This window comes from Heptranchias perlo, chromosome 19, assembly GCF_035084215.1.
Source record: "Heptranchias perlo isolate sHepPer1 chromosome 19, sHepPer1.hap1, whole genome shotgun sequence".
Classification (NCBI taxonomy): Eukaryota; Metazoa; Chordata; class Chondrichthyes; order Hexanchiformes; family Hexanchidae; genus Heptranchias; species Heptranchias perlo.
In genome coordinates, this window is record NC_090343.1 from 20,757,390 (window position 1) to 20,781,908 (window position 24,519).

At 42.3% G+C, this 24,519-nt stretch overlaps 1 long non-coding RNA gene across 1 annotated transcript in view; it reads left to right on the forward strand.

Moving 5' to 3' along the window:
• Window positions 1–24,519, forward strand: part of LOC137335216 (uncharacterized) — a 52,245-nt gene that overhangs the window by 471 nt on the left and 27,255 nt on the right. The window lies entirely within an intron of this gene.

Sequence of the window (24,519 nt, forward strand, 5' to 3'; positions counted from 1 at the left end):
CCTATCCAATCTAGACTTGAATATTGACTTAGCTTCTGTCTCAACCACTAACCCTGGAGATGAATTTTCGCAGCCTCACAACTCTGTGTGAAGTAGTTTCTCCTGCCCGCTGTTCTAAATCGCTTACATTTAATCTCTTATCTATGGCCTCTCGTTCTTGATCCCGCAACTACTGGAAACAGTCTGCTTCTATCTACACTGTCCCATCCTTTCATAACTTTAAACACTTTTTTCATATCGCCCCATAATCTGCATTGTTCTAACGATAAAATACAATATTTTTGAAGCCTCTCATTTTTCTTTCCTCGTACCTGGCAGCATCCTAGTGAATCTGTGTTGTACCCTCTCTGAAGCCTCAGTATTCTTCCAATAGTTTGGAGACCAATACTGCACACAGTGCTCTAACTGAGCTCTTATTAAGGTGAGCGGAGCATAGAAGGAGGCCCGAGAGCAGGAGAGTGAGAATTGAGTGGAGCATAAAAGGAGGCCCGAGAGCGGGTGTGCGAGAGATGAGCGAGAGGTGAGCGAGAGGAGAGCGAGGGGTGAGCGAGGGGTGAGTGAGAAGTGAGCGAGGGTGAGCGAGAGGAGAGCGAGGGGTGAGCAAGGGGTGAGCAAGGGGTGAGCAAGGGGTGAGCAAGGGGTGAGCGAGAGGAGAGCGAGGGGTGAGCGAGAGGAGAGCGAGGGGTGAGTGAGAAGTGAGCGAGGGTGAGCGAGGGGTGAGCGAGAGGAGAGCGAGGGGTGAGCAAGGGGTGAGCGAGAGGAGAGCGAGGGGTGAGCGAGAGGAGAGCGAGGGGTGAGTGAGGGGTGGGCGAGAGGAGGGTGAGGGGTGAGTGAGGGGTGAGCGAGAGGTGGGCGGAGTCTTTTTCTCTTTCACTTTCACTCACACAAGCAGGAATTTGAAAGAGTGAAGCCACAGGACAGCAGGTAGGTGATTGGATGGTGAGTATTACAGGTTTTTTTTCTCTCTAAGTTAGGGCAGTGGGTTAAACTAAGAGCTTAAATTAATAACCTTAAGTAGATAAACTAATTAGTTAATAAAACTAAGAATAGGAGGATGTGATTGCGAGTCAGGTATGGAGATCCAGGATGTAGGGATGGAGGAGCGTCAGCCCTTGACCTTGTCCAAAAGGTACAAGGTACTTGCTACCTGTATGGATGAGAACAAGGGCTGCTGGGAGGATGGGAAATCTGACCATGGAACCATGGTACAGAAGTCCATTCAAGTGGGGAGAGTAAAGAGGGGTCAGGTGAGGGGAAATTTAGAAATCTAAAGAGAAAAGATAAGGCAATAGTGCAATGTAGCAATTTGAGTAAAGATAAACAGAGTGTGACAGGAAGGGACAGAGCATTCAACAGTAATAGTAATAGTGCATCAGCGAATAAGGTCAAAGCAGGGAAAAATGGTAAAAAGTTAAAATTAAAGGCTGCTTATCTGAATGCACGAAGCATTCATAACAAGATAGACGAATTAGGGACACAAATAGAGATAAATGGGTTTGATCTAATAGCCATTACACAGACATGGTTGCAAAGTAACCAAGGTTGGGAACTAAATATTCCAGGGTACTTGATGTTTTGAAAAGACAAGCAAAATGGAAAAGGAGGGGGGGTAGCCCTGATAATAAAGGATAACATAAGGACAGTAGTGAGAAAGGATCTTGGCTCGGAGGATAAGGAAGTAGAATCAGTATGGGTGGAAATTAGACAAAACAAGGGGCAGAAAACACTGATGGTAATAGTTTATAGGCCTTCTAACAGAAGCTATACCGTTGAACATAGTATTAATAGGAGCTTGTAACAAAGGTAATGCAATAATCATGGGGGACTTTAATCTTCATATAGAGTGGACAAATCAAATTGGCAAAGGCAGTCTGGAGGACGAGTTCATGGAATGTATTCAAGAAAATTTCCGAGAACAATATGTCATGGAACCAACCAGGGAACAGGCTATTTTAGATCTTATATTGTGTAATGAGACAGGGTTAATTAGTAATCACACAGTAAAGGATCCTCTGGGGAAGAGTGATCATAATATGATAGAATTTCATATTGAGTTTGAGAGTGATGCACATATGTCCGAAACTTGAGTCTTAACTTAAATAAAGTCAATTACATAGGAATGAGGTGCGAGTTGGCTGAGGTAAATTGGGAAATTAGATTAAAAGATATGACGGTAGATAAGCAGTGGTAGACATTTAAAGAAATATTTCAGAATTCTCATCAAACATACATTCCATTGAGAAATAAAAAGTCCATGGGAAAAGCGATCCATCCGTGGCTAACTAAAGAAGTTAAAGATAGTATTAGATTAAAAGAAGAGGCTTATGATGTTGCGAAGAATAGTAGTAAGCCTGAGGATTTGGAAAGTTTTAGAAACCAGCAAAGGCAGCAAAGGATGACCAAAAAAATTGATCAAAAGGGAGAAAATAGAATATGAGAGTAAACTAGTAAGAAATATAAAAACAGATTGTAAAAGCTTCTACAAGTATGTAAAAAGGAAGAGAGTAGCAAAAGGAAACGTTGGTCCCTTAGAGGCTGAGATGGGAGAAATTATAATGGAGACTAAGGAAATGGCAGAGACGTTAAACAAATATTTTGTATTTATCTTCACAGTAGAAGGCACAAAAAGCATTCCAGAAATAGCAGGGAACCAAGGGGCAAATGAGAGTAAGGAATTTAAAGTAATTAATATCAATAGAGAAAAAGTACTGGCTAAAAGCCAACAAATCCCCAGGGCCTGATGGCCTACATCCTAGGGTTCTAAAAGAGGTGTCTGTAGAGATAGTGGATGCATTGGTTATGATCTTCCAAAATTCCCTGGATTCTAGAACGGTCCCAGCAGATTGGAAGTTAGCAAGTGTAACCCCGCTATTTAAGAAAGGAGGGAGAGAGAAAACAGGCCAGCTAGCCTGACATCAGTCGTCGGGAAAATGCTGGAATCCGTTATTAAGGAAGTGGTGACAGAGCACTTAGAAAATCATAATATGATTAGGCAGAGTCAACATGGTTTCATGAAAGGTAAATTGTATTTAACAAATTTATTAGAGTTTTTTGAGGATGTAACTAGCAGGGTAGATAAAGGGGAAACAATGGATGTTGTATATTTGGATTTTCAAAAGGCTTTCGATAAGGTGCCACATAAAAGGTTGTTATGTAAGATAAGGGCTTATGGGGTTGGGGGTAATATATTAACATGGATAGAGGATTGGTTAACGGAGAGAAAATGGAGAGTAGTAATAAACGGGTCATTTTCAGGTTGGCAGGCTGTAACTAGTGGGGTGCCGCAAGGATCAATGCTTGGGCCTCAGCAATTTACAATCTATATTAATGACTTAGATAAAGGGACAGAATGTAATATATCCAAGTTTGCTGATGATACAAAAGTAAGTGGGAAAGTAAGCTATGAGGAGGACACAAAGAGTCTGCAAAGGGATATAGACAGGTTAGGTGAGTGGGCACGAAGATGGCAGATGGAGTATAATGAGGGGAAATGTGAGGTTATTCACTTTGGGAGGAAGAATAGAAAAACAGAATATTTTTTAAATGGTGAAAAACTATTTAATGTTAGTGTTCAGAGATTTGGGTGTCCTCATACAAGAAACACAAAAAGTTAGCATGCAGTACAGCAAGCAATTAGGAAGGCAAATGGCATGTTGGCCTTTATTGCAAGGGGGTTGGAGTACAAGAGTAAGGAAGTCTTACTACAATTGTAGGAGGGCTTTGGTGGAGTATACCTGGAGTACAGTGCACAGTTTTGGTCTCCTTATCTAAGGAAGGATATATTGGCCTTGAAGTCGGTGCAATGAAGGTTCACTAGATTGATTCCCGGGATGAGAAGGTTGTCCTATGAGGAGAGATTGAGTAGAATACTCTCTGGAGTTTAGAAGAATGAGAGGTGATTCATTGAAACATACATGATTCTGAGGGGGCTTGACAGGGTAGATGCTGAGAAGTTGTTTCCCCTGGCTGGAGAGTCTAGAACTAGGGGACATAGTCTCAGGATAAGGGGTCGGCCATTTAAGACTGAGATGAGGAGGAATTTCTTCACTCAGAGGGTTGTGAATCTTTGGAACTCTCTACCCCAGACGGCTGAGGATGTTGAGTCGTTGAATATGTTCAAGGCTGAGATAGATAGATTTCTGGACTCTAGAGGAATCAAGGGATATGGGGATCGGGTGGGAAAGTGGAGTTGAGGTCGAAGATCAGCCATGATCTTATTGAATGGCATAGCAGACTCGAGGGTCTGCAGGGCCTACTCCTGCTCCTATTTCTTATGTTCTTTATATTATATATGTTATTAGTGTTTCTTGCACCTGAAGTATTGTAGATCTTCCCGTCACTTCTGGCAGGAAATCCCAGAAATAGGGGGGTCATGCAGAACTAGCAGATCAGCTCTCAATGCATTCCATGCCCATTTCTGCAAGGGGAAGATAGCAAATTGGATTGAAAATTGGTTAGAAGGTAGGAGTTAAGGGATGTTTTTCAGAGCGGTTGAAATTGAGTAGTGGTGTCCCAAAGGGTTCAGTTCTGGCGCCACTTCTGTTAACTGTTCATATCAATGATTTGGATATAGGCCTAGAGGGAGTGGTGTTGAAATTTTGCAGATGATACCAAAATAGAAGGTATAGTTAATACTTTAGAAGACCTAAGGAAGCTGCAAAGGGATATTGATAAGAGGGCAGAATGGGCTAAAAAGGGTAGATGAAATTCAGTGTCAGTGTGAAGCTCAGTAACTGTTTGTTCTATGATGGCCCTTGCACCAGTTCCCATAATAAGCATTTCATAGGAGAGGAAGAGAAAAGAGGGAGTTTGCCACCCTGTGTGAAGTACTCATACATTTTTAGTCATTTTTATGTGTAGATTTAACCTCATTTGCATATGAAGGCGACCAATGGGAAGTATGATTTCTGTTTCACTGAGATAGTTGGTACTTTAACTAGAATTATGTCACAATCATAGTTTATTAGGAATTGAGCTGCTTTTGATAAGGTGCATTTGCAATATGCTTAAACCCTTTCTACAATTTCTATCAAATGCAATGGATTTGGTTGCACAATATGGGACACATGAAGCCTTCTGAGAGTCCCACTGAATCTATTAAGAGAATGTACGATACAATTTAAAGCACTACTCTGTACCATAGAGAACCGCCATTTAGTAATGACCTGAAGGCTTACACTAATAATAATCTTTCCCCGGCTTGTCAAACTGCTTTCACCTCCTCTTTTTAAAGCTTTCTGGAAACACTCAGTATTAATTATCTGATAATCAGATCCTAGTTCTTAAATGGAATCTAATTCAATTTCAGAACTACAGTCTGAAAGAAGGTTTTTTTCTGCTTTGTGTGATTAATTGTTTTTATTAGTTACTTGCTACTTTTCTGTGGTGTTGTTCATGGGCAATCTGGAGCATGTTATGATGGTTAGCTGCTAACCTGACCTAGAACCTTCAAAACAATCCTCAGGTACATCCTGAGGTCAATTAGAGACTGAGCACTTTTGGGTGTTTCTCTAAACTGGATGATTGGCTGCTCTCCTTGGGGCGAGATCAGGTTATCTCACAGTCAGCAAAACCATAGAAAGTGACTGGCTTTCTTCTTGGATACTGTTTTATAAAAGACTGTTCAGTTGCGATTTGTTGGTAATTTAGACAAAGCATGACATCTGAACTGTGACATTTGAAGTATGACGCACGTGCTAGATGCAAGATTTTTATATATAGATAGATTTTGTAAGTACTTAATTGCTAACATACTAAACACTGTCTCATTACAAAAGGGACTTTAGGAAGCATTATTATCACTGTGTCTGTTTCTCTTTAAAAAGCTCATATGGAGATTCAATGCTTATGTAAGTATGTTATTGTATTCAGAACAATAATACTCTTGTTGGCAGTTCACTTCATTGGAGCTTTTCACTAGATGCTTGGGTAGTGCCTTTCACCCATTAAACAACACTAAACATGCTCACAATATTTTTTAAAGGAGTTGCAGACCATCTATTTTTTTAAATTAAAATTAAAAAAATAATTTTACCTTATAAGTATTCTTTGTTTTTTTTTCTATTTTAACAGCCAGTGTTGTCAAGGCACCAAAATCTTTGTTGGGAAATAATTTTGTTGTGACCCTTTAGTGAAAAGTGCTGCTAGTAGCAAAGATAATTGGTTGCCCTTGGTGATACTTGCACTGGCTCCACTATATGGATTCAGGCCACAGGTAGGTTGAACTGGAAGCCCATTTATATAGGCCAGTAATACATTTTTCTCATTGTTAGTTGTTTGAACCTTTCCCTGACCAGAATAACAAAATGATAAACATGACTTGACGGGAATTGTCAATGTGTTGCCTAACACATTCTGCATATAAATGGGTGGATGCAACTCCATGGGAACCAGCTCAACATAAATTACTGTCTTAAAGAGTGTTTGATCATATATCTCTTATCCCTATAACCTTCAATAGTTTTCATTACTGGATTTTCATTCAGTTGCATTCTCAAGGGGTAAACAAAATAATCGCTATTGGTGAGAGTTTCGGGGCGAATTTGCATGGCGTTCTGCTGTTCGTCCATTGCAACTTTGGAAGAAGAACCACAGAAACCCTGGAAAAATGGCACCTTACGATGTTTACGAACTTTTTCCGGGGCTTATATAGCTCTTCCACTGAAGTTACAACAATGATCGGGACAATCACCGCAGATATTCACCCTCTTTGTTTCTTAAGTTGCAAGGTGAAGTTCTCCAATAGCTAATAGATAAAGATACCACCCAGTGTAGTACTAAGCCACACAGACTAGAAGGTCCCAGGTTGATTCCTAGTTTGTGCTGAGTGAACTGATTTCAGCAAGATCAGCAATTGAAGTACTACAATTGGCATCTGTGCCCAGAATAGGGAGGGGAAAATCAACCAGGATTACTCCTAATTGCTATCCAGTGACTCCTGCAGGAAAGTTTGCCTGTGTGGATATAGAATGAGGACAGGATCAGGCTTAACAGTGATCTATTCTATTACTAAAGTACAAGACATCTAAGATTATAACACATTGTTCATTAAAACCTATAGATCAAACCAGTCTCTTGGAATGAAACAGAATCCTAATAACTGGCATGCTGAATGTTAACAGTTTGGCCTTCTCATTCTCCTTGGTAACAGAATGCGGTCTTGAGCCATTACCCTCAGGCAATGAGTTTCATATGAAGTGCATTAATGCATTGAGCTTTTTTTGGAATACCCTTTGGAATCCAGTATGGACTAAAGATTCTGCTTTCATCTGCTTAGTTTCTTTTAAGACACAATCTCAACAAAACCAGATCGAAGTCTGATGATACACAACAATGAAATTCATATAACTAATTCTTGATTCTGAATTGAATGCTGCTTCCAATTTACAGAATCCCATTCCATTAACACCTACAAAGCACAGGACCTAGAATTTATAATTAGTATTTTAAATTAACTAACTAAACTGGTTTCCAAAAACCGAAGGCAATCAATATACTTGAAGAAAATACAACCATTTGCTTGTAAACCTTGTCTGGGAGGAATATTGCTTTTTTATACTAAAAATAAAATATTATATGATTTTTGATTAGGAGGCAAGAGTACTACTACTAAGCTAATATGACAATTACCCTTTATATCTAAACTTACAGTAAATCCAATGTCTGATTTTTAAATATAATATAAAATCAAGCCCATAGCATTACATAGAATTATGTTCAGGGTACAGCACAGAAAGCTAAATGAACGATTGAATTAACTATGATAAAAGGCCTTGCAAACTTGACTATTTTATCTGCAGTTTGTAGAAATATGACTTCAAGCATAAAATAGTTATGCATTTATTAGAATTCAACTGCACTCATAAACCCAGAGCTTTTACAATGAGAAATGGTGTCTGATCATTCAGCTGAATTTCTTGTTTCCCTGGTAAATCAGCAGGTATTAAACTCATATCCAGGAGCAAAAAAATGTGAACTGCCAATGTCCTTTAACTGAATCTAAGTGATACTGACTGTGATGAGGTCCACTTAATGCACTTTCAAACGAATATAAAATAATATTCTGTACAATTGATTATGATTCCTCATTTTGTGGGCTAAATATTTAAGATCCAGCACTTGGTTAATATTTGGTTCAATCATATCATTAGTAGGTACAACACAGGAGGAGGCCAATCGGCCCATCATGCCTGCCGGCTCTTTGAAAGAGCTATCCAATTAGGCCCATTCCCCTGCTCTTTCCCCATAGCCCTGTACATTTTTTCCCTTCAAGTATTTATCCAATTCCCTTTTGAAAGTTATTATTGAATCTGCCTCCACCACCCTTTCAGTCAGTGCATTCCAGACTATCACAACTCGCTGCATAAAAAATTGTTTCCTCATGTCGCCTCTGGCTTTTTTGCTGATCACCTTAGATCTGTGACCTTTGTTCGCTGACCCTTCTGCCACTGGAAACAGTTTCTCCTTATTTACTCTATTAGAACAGTTTATGATTTTGAACACCTCTATCAAATCTCCCTTTAACCTTCTCTGTTCTAAGGAGAACAACCTTAGCTTCTCCGGTCTCTCCACATAACTGAAGTCCCTCATCCCTGGAAGCATTCTAGTAAATCTCTTCTGCACCCTCTCTAAGGCCTTGACAGCCTTCCTGAAGTGCAGTGCCCAGGATTGAACACAATATTCCAGCTAAGGCCTAACCAGTGTTTTACAAAGGATTAGCATAACTTCCTTGCTTTTGTACTCTTTGCCTTTATTAATAAAGCCCAGGATCCCATATGCTTTTTTAACAGCCTTCTCAACTTGTCTTGCCACCTTCAAAGATTTGTGAATGTGCATCCCCAGGTCTCTCCATTCCTGAGCCCCCTTTAAAAATGTACCATTTAGTTTATATCGCCTGTCCTCATTCTTCCTACCAAATTGAATTACTTCACACTTCTCTGCATTAAATTTCATTAATGTGTCTGCCCATTTCACCAGTGTGTCTATGTCCTCCTGAAGTGTCATCTGCAAACTTTGAAATTATACCCTCCATACTTAAAATATACATCATTAAATAAATTTAAAACAGAAATAGACAGTTTCCTAGAAGTAAAGGGAATTAGGGGTTACGGGGAGCGGGCAGGAAATTGGACATGAATTTAGATTTGAGGTTAGGATCAGATCAGCCATGATCTTATTGAATGGCAGAGCAGGCTCGAGGGACCAATTGGCCTACTCCTGCTCCTATTTCTTATGTTCTTATACCCAAGTCCAGATCACTAACATACATCAAAAAGTGCAATACCCCTTATACTGACCCCTGGGGAACACCACTGTATACCTCCCTCCAACAACCTGAATGATTTTTCTCTTCATAAAGCATATAATTAGGACTGGTAAATGAATTGTCTCTTGACTCCTTTCTGTGTATTCCAGGGCCACTTACAGCTGTGCTGCTGGTAGCACTTACAGAGGAAAATGTTGCACGACATCATTCCTGGCGCATAGCCTCGCTTGATGGAAACGCAAATTGGAGAATCGGATGTGGAGATCGACGCTCACCTGAAAATTTGGCACACCGTGAATTGGGCGTGCTGGCCTCAGTGCTTCATTCTCTGATGCCCGTTCCCGACAAGCGAGGCCGTATAATGGGAGCAGAGCCTTAAACAATTGACCCTACAGCCTATGGATTAGCTACTGTGTAGTAGTAGTTAATCAGCCATAAAATTACGGCCCGGATCAAGGACAGGGTGCATGGATCAGCTGCCTGTGGCCAATATTTGGGACGGGACCTGTTCCACCAGGATTCTCCCCTGTGTTTTCACTCCAGCCATTTCCTGGGCTACCCTGGGAATTCTATCCTTCACGCCCTTAAAATGCCTTAGCTGAATCCACGCCAGCTGAGAGGCTTTTTGAAGGGCCCCAAGACTAAGGTAAAAGCAAAATACTGCGGATGCTGTGTCTGAAATAAAAATAGAAAAAGCTGGAAATACTCAGCAGATCAGGCAGCATCTATGGAGTGAGAAACAGAGTTAACACTTTAGGTCAATGACCTTTCATCAGAACGGGCCAATAATGGCCCATAATGTTCTTTCTGCCTTAAGCTGGCAGGCTGGGCAGAAGATTAATATTTAAAGAAAATGGGAAAATAACAACAACAACAGTAACTTTCATTTATAGAGCTCCTTTAACATCATAAAACGTCCCAAGGCACTTCACAGGAGCGTAATCAAACAAAATTTGACACGGAGCCACATAAGGAGGTATTAGGACAGGTGACCAAAAGCTTGTTCAAAGAGGTAAGTTTTAAGGAGCGTCTTAAAGGAGGAGAGAGAGGTAGAGAGGTGGAGAGGTTCAGGGAGGGAATTCCAGAGCTGAAGGCACAGCTGCCAATGGTGGAGCGATTAAAATCAGGGATACGCAAGAGGCAAGAATTGGAGGAGCACAGAGATCTCGAAGGAAGTTACAGAGTTAAGGAGGGGCGAGGCCATAGAGGGATTTGAAAACAAGGATGAGAATTTTTAAATCGAGGCATTCCTGGACCGGGAGCCAATGTAGATCAGCGAGCATAGGGATGATGGGAGAACGGGACTTGGTGCGAGTTAGGATACGGACAGCAGAGTTTTGGATGAGCTCAAGTTTATGGAGGGTGGAAGATGGGAGGCCGGCTAGGAGAGCATTGGAATAGTCCAGTCTAGAGATAACAAAGGCAAGGAACAAATAAGGTAGCACACTGAAATGTTTTATCTGTAGTTTTTACATGCAGTCAATGACTAAAGAAAATAATTTATGACAAGGTACAGTAATTGCTGTTTTGCCCTGGTTTAGGCTCTTCTACTCTCTCTCTTGAGTAGCTGTACCTTTCTAACCCAATGGCAAATACTAGGGGCATTGATGCTTGTCCTAGACCCACCCATGCAACAAAATCTAGATAACTTTTTCATCTGGTCTAGTGTTTTCAGGCACAGTCACATCTTTACAACTGTACTATTAAGTGTAACACAACTCCACAATAACTCAGAGAGGGTGCAGAAGAGATTTACTAGAATGGTACCAGTGATAAGGGACTTCAGTTATGTGGAGAAACTCGAGAAGCTGGGGTTGTTCTCCTTAAAACAGGGAAGGTTAAGGGGAGATTTGATAGGGGTGTTCAAAATCATGAATGGTTTTGATAGAGTAAAAAAGGAAAAATTGTTTCCAGTGGTAGAAGGGTGGGTAACCAGAGGACACAGATTTAAGGTGATTGGCAAAAGAACCAGAGGCGACATGAGGAAACAATTTTTTATGCAGTGAGTTGTTATGATCTTTCAAAAGGAAATTGGATAAATGCTTGAAGGGAAAAAATGTCCAAGGCAATGGGGGAACAGTAGGGGAGTGGGACTAAATGGGTAGTTTTTTCAAAGAACCGGCACAGGCATGTTTGGCTGAATGGGCTCCTGTGCTGTACCATAATTTTTTTAATTCATTCATGGGATGTGGGCGTCACTGGCAAGGCCGGCATTTATTGCCCATCCCTAATTGCCCTTGAGAAGGTGGTGGTGAGCCGCCTTCGTGAACCACTGCAGTCCGTGTGGTGAAGGTTCTCCCACAGTGCTATTAGGTAGGGAGTTCCAGAATATTGACCCAGTGATGATGAAGGAACTGCGATATATTTCCAAGTCAGGATGACTATGATACTATGAACTGGACACTATGTAGAGTACCATTACTGTATACATATAATTGGAATTTGAACAGTACATCAATGTTCTGATGTCATAAATAACACACCCTAGTTACATTGATAGCTAGTGTTATCAAATTCACACATAACAACATATGAAAAATGATCGACACAATTGTGATGTCTTGTGCCTCATAATACGTACACTCCTCACCCCACCCGGAAGCCATGTAATCTCCGGAGAGAGGGGAAAAACCAGATAAGAATCCAGGCCAATTAGGGAAAAAAATCTGGAAAATTCTTCTACGACCCCCCTTAGGCAATCAATACTAGTTCAGGAGACCATTCTGGCTCTGGCTAATGTCATACGGTACCTACCTCAAACCCCTGCATAACTGAGTATACTGTATCTGCTCTGAAAGGAGGCTACCTGACTGTGCAAAGATATCCTACAGACATAGGGGGAGAAATTTAACTCACAGCTGCCTGTTTTGTGCCTGGAAAATGGGCAGCCAACAGTTCAAAATTGGGGGGGGCGGTGGGGAGGTGGTTGTGGAGGGAGGTTCATCTCGGCTGCCCCTTTGGTGCCCAAGGTTTGCCTAATGCATTATTCAGGCGGGCCTGTAAATGGACAAGCAGCCCGCCCACCTAAAACAGGCATCAGACTGCTTAAAGAACCAGTGTAGGACCCGGATTTGAAAATTCAATTACAAATGGGTGGAGTGTGTGTCGTGTATGTGCCGCCCAGTTGTACCAGGCATTCAACCAGCGTCCTTAAAGGGACAGCTTCAGGCTGCTCAAAAATGGTCCAGGAAATTTTGAACTTTTATTTTTGTGTGCTCGTCCTGGGCCCACAATAAGGCTTCAGCCCACTGCCGGCCCATTTGAAGGCCTCCAGGATTGCCTCCCCTCCCCTGAGGCCCGATTTGCTGGCTGGCATGGTATTGGAGTGGACTGATTTCTCATCCTTCCACAATCGGCAAGCTATAGTGGGGCGCCGGTGATAGGTAAATGAGGCCCGAAATCAAATTTGGTTCTGGTATCACACCAGGAACAAACAGGCAGGCAGAAGTCGAATTTCTAGGCCAAAATCTGATCTGATGGTCATTCCTTGTGTACATGGTTCCAAGATTCATTAATCCACAATCACTAATTCGTCTAGGGGTAAATTTTAACCCCAAAAATGGGTGGGTTGGGGGCGGGTGGGAAGGTAAAAATTGTAAAAATGTAAAATCCGACCCCAACCCACCCACTTCCGGTTTTAATGGAGGCGGGTCAGCGGGTAGTCGACTAACCCGCTCTCAGGAGGCAGGCTGATCAGTAAAATCTTTTAAGGAAGCTGCGGGCCTCCATTTTAACAGCATTTTTATTTTTTAACTCCTAGGGGCCGGGATTCCTGGGCCTTCTGCTTCACGCCACATAAGAGGAGGCGAGAAGGCCCAGCTCAGTGGGTGAATGACTTTATTTCACTGCTTGTGGGCCCGGAGGCCCAACAAGTTTACCTGCCGTGATCCTGCACACATGATCAGCTGTCCTGCTACCCCATGTCTTATCCCCCCCCATTTCTGACCCCCCACCGATCGGCCGACCCTCACCATGTCTAAACTCCCCACGATCTCGGACCCAACTCCCATGTCCAAACTCCCCACGATCTCCGAACCCCCCCCACCCACCAATGACCGACCCCCCCCCCCCGGATGACTGAACCCGCCATGATGTCTCCGAACCCACCCCCTCCACCAACCGATGACCGGACCCAAGCCCCTGATGTCAGACCTACCTGCTGGCATCTGCTCCCCGGCTGCTCTTCCATCCGACTGACAGCCAGCCTGTCAATCTGACTGGCTGTTGCACGGAAAACCTATAGAAAAAATTTGAAAGACATCCTTACGTCAAAATTGTAAGGACATTCGGGAAACCCATACTTCTGGGTTTCCCGTCAGGAGATCCCCTCCCCCCTCCCTCCCTCCCCCCGCTTTCTTCACGGCCCCGAGTAAATATCAGGGCCTTAGTCTTTCTCAATGTTGCTGCATCTTTGCTTCTGCAATTTTTGCCATGCAGCTGCACACCGCATGCTGAGATCCCAGTCTCTGTCTGATCATTACGTACTTCTGACATTGTTATACTCTAATCTTCTTGCTAATTTATCTACTAAGTCTGCCTACTCACCATTCTGTTCAATTTTCAGGTTCGTCATTCTGCTGTCTGTCCGTTTCTCTCTTTAATTTCTTCTCCCAGGCTCTGGACAGCTCTTTGTCTTACTTAGGCATTCTGCTTCAAGGGCCTATTAGAATGTGAGATAACTCAGATTTCAAGTTATAAAAACAGAAAATGCTGGAAATAGTCAGCAGGTCAGGCAGCATCTGTGGAGAGAGAAACAGAGTTAATTTTTCAGGTGGATGACCTGGCGTCAGAACTGGAAAAAGTAAAGATTTATCAGTTTTTAAGGAAGTACAGAGCAATGGGAAAAGGGGAGAGGAAGAAAGAACAAAAGGGAAGGTCAGTGATAGGGTTGAAGGCAGGATTGATTAAATGATAAGAGGGATGATGGTGCAAGGCAAAGGGGGTGGTAATGGGACAAAGAAAGATTGTTCGGGGTTAGAGAGGGGAAGGTCACTGCCACTTCACTTCCAGGAATGCCCACCATGAAGAAGGCGCTTTAACAAAAAAATATTTTCTTCCTTTCAGGTGTCAAGGACCCCAAGCTTCAACAACTCTTAGATACCAACGCCCCTCCTGATCCTTCTTCTCCTTCACTTTCCACTGACCCCATTCCTCCCTCCAATCTCACCCTTTGTCGTGTTTTCACTATCCCCTCTGACCTTCCCCTCTCTGACCAGGCGCGGTGCCGGAGGATTGGAGGACTGCTAACGTTGTACCATTGTTTAAAAAGGGACAAAGGGATAGACCGAGTAATTACAAGCCAGTCAGTCTAACGTTGGTGGTGGGCAAATTATTGGAAAAAATTCTGAGGGACGGTAGAAATTGTTATTTAGAAAGGCACGGATTATTCAAGGACAGTCAGCATGGATTTGTTAAGGGAAGGTCGTGTCTGCCTAACTTGATTGAATTTTTTGAGGAGGTAACAAGGAGGGATGATGAGGGTATCGCGTTTGATGTAGTCTGCATGGATTTTAGCAAGGGTTTTGACAAGGTCCCACATGGCAGAGTGGTCAGAAAAGTAAAAGTCCATGGGGTCCAAGGGAAAGTGGTAAGTTGGATTCAAAATTGGCTCAGTGGGCAGGAAGCAAAGGATAATGGTCGAAGGGTGTTTTTGTGACTGGAAGGCTGTTTCCAGTGGGGTTCCACTGAGCTCAATACTAGGTACCTTGCTTTTTGTGGTATATATCAATAATTTAGACTTTAATGTAGGGGCATGATTAAGAAGTTTGCAGATAATACAAAAATTGGCCATGTGGCTGATAGTGAGGAGGAAAGCTGTAGACTGCAAGAAGATATCAATGGGCTGGTCAGGTGGGCAGAAAAGTGGCAAATGGAATTCAATCCAGAGAAGTGTGAGGTAATGTATTTGGGGAGGGCAGACAAAGCAAGGGAATACACAATAAAAGGTAGGATACTGAGAAGTGTAGAGGAACAGAGGGACCTTGGAATGCATGTCCACAGATCCCTGAAAGTAGCAGGACAGGTAGATAAGATGGTTAAGAAGGCATACAGGATACTTTCCTTTATTAGCCGAGGCATAGAATATATGGGCAGAGAGGTTATACTAGATCTGTATAAAACACTAGTTAGACCACAGATGGAGTACTGTGTACAGTTCTGGTCACCACATTACAGGAAAGATGTGATTGCACTAGAAAGGAGATTTACGAGGATGTTGCAAGACTGGAGAATTTTAGCTATGAGGAAAGATTGGATAGGCTGGGGTTGTTTCCTTTGGATCAGAGGAGGCAACGGGGAGATTTAATTGAGGTGTATTAAATTATGAGGTGCCTAGATAGGGTGGATAGGAAGGAGCTATTTCCCTTAGCAGAGGGGTCAATAACCAGGTGGCATAGATTTAAAGTAATTGGTAGAAGGATTAGAGGGGAGTTGAGGAGAATTTTTTTCACCCAGAGGGTGATGGGGGTCTGGAACTCACTCCCTGAAAGGGTGGTAGAGGCAGAAATCCTCATCGCATTTAAAATGTATTTGGATATGCACTTGAAGTGCCATAACCTACAAGGCTATGGACCAAGAACTGGAAAGCGGGATAAGGCTGGATAGCTCTTTTTCACCTGGCACAAACACGATGGGCTGAATGGTCTCCTTCTATGCCGTAATATTCTATGATTCTATGACCCCGAGCTATCTTTACTTGTCCCATTACCACCCCCTTTGCCTTGCACCATCATCCCTTTTGTCACTTAATCAGTCCTGCCCTCCACCCTATCACAGACCTTCCCTTTTGTCCTCTCCTCCCCTCCCCCTTTATCTGGCTGTGTACTTGCTTAAAAACTGTTAAATCTTTACTTCTTCCAGTTCTGATGAAAAGTCATTGACCTGAAATATTAACTCTCTTTCTCTCTCCAAAGATGCTGCCTGACCTGCTGAGTATTTCCAGCATTTTCTGCTTTTATTTCAGATTTCCAGCATCTGCAGTATTTTGCTTTTCATAGAATCATAGAATCATAGAAGTTACAACATGGAAACAGGCCCTTCGGCCCAACATGTCCATGTCGCCCCGTTTATACCACTAAGCTAGTCCCAATTGCCTGCACTTGGCCCATATCCCTCTATACCCATCTTACCCATGTAACTGTCCAAATGCTTTTTAAAAGACAAAATTGTACCCGCCTCTACTACTGCCTCTGGCAGCTCGTTCCAGACACTCACCACCCTTTGAGTGAAAAAATTGCCCCTCTGGACCCTTTTGTATCTCTCCCCTCTCACCTTAAATCTGTGCCCCCTCGTTATAGACTCCCCTACCTTTGGGAAAAGATTTTGACTATCGACCTTATCTATGCCCCTCATTATTTTATAGACTTCTATAAGATCACCCCTTAACCTCCTACTCTCCAGGGAAAAAAGTCCCAGTCTGTCTAACCTCTCCCTGAAAGTCAAACCATCAAGTCCCGGTAGCATCCTAGTAAATCTTTTCTGCACTCTTTCTAGTTTAATAATATCCTTTCTATAATAGGGTGACCAGAACTGTACACAGTATTCCAAGTGTGGCCTAACTAATGTCTTGTACAACTTCAACAAGACATCCCAACTCCTGTATTCAATGTTCTGACCAATGAAACCAAGCATGCTGAATGCCTTCTTCACCACCCTATCCACCTGTGACTCCACTTTCAAGGAGCTATGAATCTGTACTCCCAGATCTCTTTGTTCTATAACTCTCCCCAACGCCCTACCATTAACGGAGTAGGTCCTGGCCCGATTCGATCTACCAAAATGCATCACCTCACATTTATCTAAATTAAACTCCATCTGCCATTCATCGGCCCACTGGCCCAATTTATCAAGATCCCGTTGCAATCCTAGATAACCTTCTTCACTGTCCACAATGCCACCAATCTTGGTGTCATCTGCAAACTTACTAACCATGCCTCCTAAATTCTCATCCAAATCATTAATATAAATAACAAATAACAGCGGACCCAGCACCGATCCCTGAGGCACACCGCTGGACACAAGCATCCAGTTTGAAAAACAACCCTCTACAACCACCCTCTGTCTTCTGTCGTCAAGCCAATTTTGTATCCAATTGGCTACCTCACCTTGGATCCCATGAGATTTAACCTTATGTAACAACCTACCATGTGGTACCTTGTCAAATGCTTTGCTGAAGTCCATGTAGACGACGTCTACTGCACAGCCCTCATCTATCTTCTTGGTTACCCCTTCAAAAAACTCAATCAAATTCGTGAGACATGATTTTCCTCTCACAAAACCATGCTGACTGTTCCTAATTAGTCCCTGCCTCTCCAAATGCCTGTAGATCCTGTCCCTCAGAATACCCTCTAACAACTTACCCACTACAGATGTCAGGCTCACCTGTCTGTAGTTCCCAGGCTTTTCCCTGCCGCCCTTCTTAAACAAAGGCACAACATTTGCTACCCTCCAATCTTCAGGCACCTCACCTGTAGCGGTGGATGATTCAAATATCTCTGCTAGGGGACCCGCAATTTCCTCCCTAACCTCCCATAACGTCCTGGGATACATTTCATCAGGTCCCGGAGATTTATCTACCTTTTGATTCAGATTTCAAGTTAACTGGAGTAGATGATCTGTGTCAGTTTTTCATTATTGTGAGTAAAAGCATTGTAATTGCACCTAATTACTAAAAAGATTTCACTTTAATCCTATTAAAGGAGGCTGTTAATGAAGTGGTTTGGAGATAATGGCTAGCAGTTAACCTGCCCTCTAGCTGGCAAAGCCATTCTAATGAGTTGGCTTGGTGGTGTAGATGTTATATTAAAGTTCTTGCAAAGCTACTGAATGTTGCTTGTATGATTCTCTGCGCCCAAATTTTGGTTAGATGCCCTCAGATCCCAATTAAATAGTTTGTACCTTTTTCAATGTCTTACTAATTGAAAAGAATCTATTTTATTTTAGCTATTGGGCATGAGGTTGGTGGCAATCTGACATTATACACCCCCATTTTTGGATGGTGGGTGCAGGGTGTTTTTTTTCCCCCAGAGTGATTGCCTCCTGTTCTCGCTGACCAGCGCCCCACATCTGTCACCAAAAATGCAGGTTCTGGGCCCAATCCCTTTCCCTATCCTCACGTTGGCACCTGTGATCCCCAAAACACCCTCGATTTGCTGGCTTGCAGCCCTGGCCAGTTGCATCCCCCTCACCCCTACACCCACCATCCACAACTTTGGCCTCCAGGCCTGGTCCCTGCCCCAACTCTTATATGTTCTTTCTAATGTTGAGGAGGAGCCAGTTAGCCTCTAATTGACCTCAGAGTGTGCTTATTTACAGCAAAAAGCATAAAATGACAGGCCTGTAAACTCATCCCCACCTTAGAAATGGAATAAGTCACCTTGGCAGTTGAACGATACATTGTGCATTACATTGTATAATGCTGTTGTTCTTATAAAACAACATATCTTCCAGGTTACCATGAACAAAATCACAGAAGATCCGCTAGTTGGTGGGCTGAATGCAGTCACCTACCCTATCGGTTCCTTTCTTTGTGTGCTTGTGCACAGCACTGACTTGTGTTCAACCTCAGATCCTTGAATTTCCTAAGCCTGGAGGACTGCAAAAGGTTGCTCCCTGATTAGTGATATTAGAACACTAAAGGAGCACCTTTACCAGCTCTCAAGGCCCAGGAAGTTTAAAAACATCTTTCTTTCCCCTCCCATTCAATTCTTTTTATATTTAATTTCAATTTTTTTTCCAACTAATCTATTATTACCCTTATTTCTTTTGAAAAACTAACTTTTGAACTATTTTCTTATCTTGTTTTTTTCTTCCTTTCTAATTTCCACCATCCTCCTTGGGGGGTGGGAGCCATTTGCAAAGAATTACCATTTTGATTGGATAAAGGGCAGCTCTAATGACTGTTCAAAAGAAAAAGAGAATGTGAATTTTATATAGTACCTTTCTCAACCTCAGGACATCCCAAAGCACTTTACAACCAATGAAGTACTTTTTGAATTGTAGTCACTGTTTTAATGTAGGGAAATGTGGCAGCCAGTTTGCACAAAGTCCCACAAAACAGCAATGAAATAAATGACCAGATTGGCAGTGGAATCAAGACTCGTGGTGGGAGTAAGTTAGGGACTGGTAATGAGATGAAGACTGACAGCAGGAGTAGGATGGAAACTGGCAGCGGGATTGTGGTTAGTGGTAGAAGCAGGATTAAGATGAAGGTTGGTACAATTTACCCAATCCAAAACTGGACATGGACAGGCTGGCTCGGAGGGACACATTGGAAGATTTTTTTTTAAATTGTGAATTGTTGAATTGCTTTGCTGACTAGTCTTAAAATAAGGAAAGGAACTTGTTTTTGGAGTTGGGGTGTTGGAGAAAAATTTACAACTTGCTTTTCAGGCTGTATAAAAAAATACAGACAAGGAAACTTTCTGAAGTTGAGGTTAGTTGGGAGAGGAGTGTGGGACATTAAAGAAATCTGAAAATTGTTTATTGAGATTGTTCCTTAGCCAACCCCTGTCCGGTTTTGAATTTGGCAAAATGTACTCATCCTAATCCTGCTTCTGCCACTCACCCTGATCAATTGCCAGTTCCAATACAGAGCAGTCCTGCCACCAGTCCCTATCCTGCTGTCACTGTTAGTCCCAAACCTGCTGCCAATCCTGATCTTGTTCTCACCTCAACTCTCAATGCTACTATTTTACGATAGGTTTGTTGGTGTGGCCTTTGAGCAAGTCAGGGCTTGGATTTGTGGCTCAGAGCCAACAGTTAATTTCCTGAGAGTCACAGACTTTGCTACATCAATGTCTAACAAATAATGGTTACAACTGTTGCAATATTAACATGGGCCAGTGAAAGACCACCATATAGCAAACAGCTTCGTTTTAGTCTTGCTCCTTGAATGGGGATTATGTGCCATGTTAAATATACATTTTCTTTTTGCTTACAACTGGACAGAAAGGTATATTTTAGTATCAGTTGACTTTCCAGTTCATTTAAACGAGGAATAACGTAGTGAATTCTATTGTAATTCTCTAGTTCCTCTAAGGCCAAAATAATTATACATGCTGTTCTGCCTCTTCCTTCCGAAGTGCATCAGTTAGCCTAGCAGCTGGTTCAGAGCTTAGTGTCTCATTTACATACCAAGTAAAAGTCAGACCTACTGGTTGTGTAATATGTAGGAACAGAATTGAGAAAGGTGGGGGAAGAAAGTTCAAACACAAAGTATTCTATAAAGCAATTTTACTCATCTTGCTTATCAATATATTTATTGTTATCGCCTCCATTTCTTCCACCAACCCTTTTTGCTGTTCATTTAAGCAGGCAAAATGACACTACAGTAGCGAGCAAAGTTGTTAATAATGCTTCCTGTTCAAAGACACGGCCCATTCGCCTGACCACATAATCTACATGTCAAACCCATTAAAATAAACAACACACAGTGTGAAGACAACATTAAAGGAAATACAGGAACAAGTAACAGCTGTCATAAAGCAAGACCACTGGGTGGGATATGGCATGTCCATGTGATGCTCATCATGCCACTCATAAGGAGCTCCTGGTACCTGCTGTCCACCTAGTCAGGACTCAAACCTGTCATTGTTAGTTTATAATGGCAAACTAGTTACATTTCTCCTTGATGGAGGTAACTGATGTCTCTTGAGGTTGGGATAGCTTCAAGATGACACAATCGGTAAAGGAAATTTGGAACCCTGTGGAAGACTCAGTAATCTGGTGTGTGCAGTACTTCAAAATACAAGTACAGTAGAGAAAGGATTAACTTAAGGGAGAGAAATTTGGGTAGGACTGTATCAAGTAAAGAATGGAGCTCAAGGTAACAAGTCCTGAATTTAGACGTGGCAGGGCTGATTTCCTATTCGGGTGTTCCCAATGCAGAGCGACGTTTGCTGAAAGCATTGGTCAAGACATTGTGGGCCCATAGCTCTTGATTTTCATGTATTAATTTAAATAGATTGACTCCTGTGCCTATTGAGGTAGGAAAAGGGTAATTGAAAGTCCATTTTGGGGATGGGGAGGGACTGCATTTATCATCTCACTGGCGTGTGCCACTAGGAGTGCATCTAGGGCACACCAAAGAAGCCACAAATTGTGGCCAGGGTGAGACGTCAGGACCCACCTTCTGGAAACATAAGGTGACTGCATCCAGTAGCCCCCTTTGTAATGGGGCTGCAACTAAATATATATATTTTTAATTGGGCTTCATTTTCAGGATCCAGACCACAATCCTGGCCTGCTTCCCCAGGTGGGCTCCATTTCCCCCACTTGTTGGTAAGGGTATGCCCGATGTCACCAGGCATATCTCCACCAACATTACACTGGGTCCTCTGAGGACTGGGAATACAAGACTCCCTGTAGGGAGTCCTTGCCCTCGGCCTTAAGCCCTCTTACACCATTGGCCTTGTTAGTGGTGGGGTGGAAGCTCCACATCCACAGTCCCTGATGGGCTTTGGTATACCCTGGTCCCAGCCTAACTTGTAGCCCTTCCAGGACATTCCCACTGAAATTATGGCAGAATTGCACTGGAAGGGCCAGAGAATTTTGGCCCCAGACAGCCTAGAAACCATAGTAGAAGGAAAGGTTATTAATGTAGAAATACAACCGGGTACATAAGAACATAAGAAATAGCAGCAGGAGTAGGCCATACAGCCCCTTGAGCCTGCTCCGCCATTCAATAAGATTATGGCTGATCTTCTACCTCAACTCCACTTCCCCGCCCTATCCCTATATCCCTTGATTCCCTCAATGTCTAAATGTCTATCGACCTCAGTCTTGAATATACTCATTGACTGAGCTTCCACAGCCCTCTGGGGTAGAGAAATCCAAAAATTCACAATCTCGGTTCTAAATGGCAGAACCCTTATCCTGAGATTATGACCCCTAGCTCTAAACTCTTCAGCCAGGGGAAACAGCCTCTCAGCATCTACCCTGTCAAGCCCTCTAAGAATTTTATACGTTTCAATAAGATCACCTTCTAAACTCCAGAGAATATAGGCCCATTCTACTTAAAAAGGAAAAATGTGAAGGGCTATGGGGAAAAAGTAGGGGAGGGGGACTAATTGGATAGCTCTTTCAATGAGCCAGCATCGGCACGATGAGCCAAATGGCCTCCTCTGTGCTATATGATTCTATGATTCTATGTTACACTGCAGGGTGTATACTATAGACCACCAAATAATGGGATGGAGATAGAGGAGCAAATCTGCAAGCAAAATTCAGAAAGATGTAAAAACAACAGAGTAGCAATAATGAGGGACTTCAATTATCATAATATAGATGGGGGGGGGGCAGGAAACAGTGAAAGGGCAAAGAAGGGGAGGAATTCCTGAAATGTGTACAGGAGAACTTTCTTGATCTGTATGTTTCCAGCCCAACGAGGAAGGAAGCAGTGCTGGATCTAGTTCTGGGGAAAGAAGTGGGACAAGTGGAACATTTTTCAGTGGAAGAGCATTTGAGAAACAGTGATCCACAGTATCATTAGGTTTAGAGTAATTATGGAAAGTGGCAAAGAACAATCAAAGTTGAAGATACTCAATTAGAAGAGGGCTAATTTCAGTGAGTTGAAAAGGGATCTGGCCCAGGTGGATTGGAAACACAGATTGACAGGTGAAACGATGGGCATTAGGAGGCCTTCAAGGAGGAGATAGTTTGTGTACAAACTAAACACGTTGCTATGATGGGGAAAGGAAGGGCATCCAAAGCTAGAGCTCCCTGGATGACTAAAGAAATTGAGATTAAAATGAGGCAGAAATGAGGCTTATGATAAATGTCAGCTTCATAATATAGTAGAGAATCAAGCAGGATACTGAAAATGCAGAAGAGAACTGAATGAGGAAATAAAGAATGGCAAAGAGTGTGTGTGAGAAAAGATTAGTAGGTAACTAAAAGGGAACAGTAAAATCTTTCATAAACATATAAAGAGTAAAAGGATAGTCAAATGAAGGGTGGGGCCAATTAGGGGCCAAAAAGGAAATCTTCTTGTGAAGGCAGAGGGCATGACTGAGATACTAAATGAATACTTCGCATCTGTCTTCATTAAAAAAGAGGATGCTGCCAATGTCACAGTAAAGGAGAAAGGGGTAGAGAATTTGGATAGGATAAAAATTGATAAAGAGAAGGTACTTAAAAGGTTGGCAGGTCAAAGTAGAAAAGTCACTCAGTTCGGATGGGATGCATCCTAGGTTGCTGAGTGAAGTAAGGGTAGAAATAGTGGAGGCTCTGGCCTTAATCATTCAATCCTCCTTCGATATGGGGGTGGTGTCAGGGGACTGAAGGGTTAGAAATGGTACACTCCTGTTCAAAAAAGGAGAGAGGAATAAACCCAGTAACTACAGGCCAGTCAGCCCAATGTTGGTGGTGGGGAAACTTCTACGGACCACCTCTGGAACAAATTAATTGTCACTTGGAAAAACATGGGTTAATAAATGACAGCTAACACGGATTTGTTAAAGGCAAACTGTGCTTGACAAACTTGATAAATCACTGGTTAGTCCTCAGCTGGAGTATTGTGTTCAATTCTGGCCACCACACCTTATGAAGGATGTCAAGGCCTTAGAGAGTGTGCTGAGGAGATTTACTGGAATGATACCAAGTTATATGGAGAGACTAGAGAAGCTGGGGTTGTTCTCCTTGGAGCAGAGAAAGTTAAGAGGAGATTTAATAGAGGTGTTCAAAATTATGAAGGGTTTTGACAGAGTAAATAAGGAGAAACTGTTTCCATTGGCAGGAATGTCAATAACCAGAGGATACAGATTTAAGATAATTGGCTAAAGAACCAGAGAGGAGCTGAGGAGGAGATTTTTTTTTGCACATTGAGTTGTTATGATCTGGAATGCACTGCTTGAAAGGGTAGTGGTAGGAGATTCAATAGTAACTTTCAAAAAAGAATTGGATATATACTGGAAAAGGAAAAATTTGCAGGGCTATAGAGACAAAGCAGGGGAGTGGGACTAGTTGGATAGCTCTTTCAAGGAGCTGGCACAGTCGTAATGGGCTGAATGGCCTCCTGTGTGATTCTATGATAAAGTATAAAGTACACTGTGAATGGTATACCTTAAACAACCTGACATATCGAAGGCCCACTTACTGCTCAAAATATTACACTGACCCAATTTCAAAAAGTAACCATAAGATAGAAAAATCCTAATCAAATGAATTCATGAAATTTACAATTTTATATTTTTTTCTAAATACATTTGAGCCTTTTCTTTCACAAAATTTAATTCACACTGACACAATTAACAACC